The sequence below is a fragment of the Sceloporus occidentalis genome, unplaced genomic scaffold, assembly GCF_023333645.1.
Source record: "Sceloporus occidentalis isolate IW3139 unplaced genomic scaffold, rSceOcc1.0.p SCAF_5, whole genome shotgun sequence".
In the NCBI taxonomy this organism is placed as follows: Eukaryota; Metazoa; Chordata; class Lepidosauria; order Squamata; family Phrynosomatidae; genus Sceloporus; species Sceloporus occidentalis.
In genome coordinates, this window is record NW_028316985.1 from 69,474,657 (window position 1) to 69,476,492 (window position 1,836).

At 44.3% G+C, this 1,836-nt stretch overlaps 1 pseudogene; it reads left to right on the forward strand.

Moving 5' to 3' along the window:
• The first annotated feature begins 390 nt into the window (after positions 1 to 390).
• Positions 391 to 1,583, forward strand: LOC149312297 (uncharacterized; annotated as a pseudogene).
• Positions 1,584 to 1,836: the final 253 nt, after the last annotated feature.

Below are 1,836 nucleotides of genomic sequence, written 5' to 3' on the forward strand. Positions count from 1 at the left end.
GTGAAATACGCAGCCCATGAGGATGACATTTCTCTGTATGTTAACCATCAAAAGGAGATAGCTTCAGCTATGACTATTTTTGAGAGATATCAGCAAGCTTCAGGGGCTCAGATAAACTTGCAGAAAAGTTCTTTGATTTCCTTTTCCCGAAAAGAGGAAAGTTTAATTTTGACTCCAGTAGAAGTTGTTAGTAGGATTCAGGAGGGGCAATACGAAAAGTCAGAAAAATTAGAGGAATATAAAATTTTAGGTTTAATTTTCTCTATTAAACTTTTCGGGTGGGAAAAGAATTGGTATCTCTGGTTGGAAAAAATAAAGGCGTGTTTTGATAGATGGAAACCATGGCAGTTAAATGTTTACCAGAAAGCAGTGTACATAAAGACTTACCTTATGCCACAGGCCTTGACTCTTGCTGCAGTGTACCCTCCTCCCCAAAATGTCTTAAAGGAGGCGGACAAACTGGTCTTCCATTTTCACTGGGGAACGGCCTTTTTCCCTTTAGCTCGAGCTGTGGCCTATAGGAAAGTGGAGCGGGGGGGGGGGGGGGGCTAGACCTGCTTGCACTGAGACTCAGGTTCCTCTCAGCTTTCCTCAGCCAGAACTTTGGGAAACTCAGCCAATGGTTTTATCAGCAATCTGGCCTGGAGGGGTGGCTGGCCCTGTTTGCCAATCACTGGGTGAATGAGAGCTGGGCTGAGAAATGGTGGCGGGAGGAAGAACCGGTGCCTTTCCGGGTGACGGCCACCATGAAACAGGCCGGCCCCGACTTCCTCAGGGAGGTCTATGGGCAGATTCAGCAAAACAAAGTCCTGGCAGAGTGGTTTCGGACCAAGGCGGGATGCATCAGGACCTTGAAGGGTTTTGTGTATTGGGAAATGGTGAGGGTGGTTTTCTTTCAGCCGCAGATGGAAAAGGACACCAAGAAGGACCAATTGTCTCTCTATTTAAAAGAATGGCCCCAAAGCATTGAGTGTTTCACGGACCGGAGGGTCCCCTTTGGTCTCTGGGACATTCGGTGGAGATTTTACCACCAAATATATTGTTTAAAAGGTAATCAGCCTTGGTTGAAGGAAGCAGAGCAAATGTGTCCTAGACTTTTGTGTCAAAAACAATCTTGTGTGACTGGAAAAATGTACAAAGAGACCACAGAACACTTCATAAAAGACTGTCCCTCAGCCAAGGACACTTGGGAAAAGGTGGCCGCTGCTTTGGATTGGCTGGATCTAGCTGGTCAGCCCTGGGAAGCGGTGGCTTCTGGACTGGAGCCAGAGTCAGGGGTCAGAGGACCGCATCGAAGGCCAGAGAGGAAAAGGAAGAGAGGACACAAAGGGGGGAAAGTGGACTCATTCTGGGAAGTCCCTTGGTCAACAATTAGACAGGTAAATCTGTATGTTTTGCTAGCTTTGGTTTTCCAGAGGAAGAAAGAGTTAGTGACCCAAACGCAATTGGATGTTAGTATTGCTGTCCGTTTTGTATTGAGCAAAATAAAGACTCTGAGTGTAATAGAACGAGGGAGGATGTCGTCCAATAAATGGAGGAAGTTCTGGCCATGGCTGACGGAGGCCACACCGGGCATCACCTGAGAAATGGCATCCATTGCACGTATATTCTTGTCATATGCTTATGTAATGTATGTGAGTTTTGGTTCTAGATTATTTATGCATCAGAATGTAATTTCTGGGTTTTGACACATTTGAAATAAGCGTAATTACAAAAGTAAAAGAAGAAGATTTATAGTTATAAGGGTTTTATAATGTTTTTATAATGTTTAATGTTTAATGTTTTGTAATGTTTAATGTTTTGTAATGATATAGTGGTTTTGTAACGGTTGAAGTA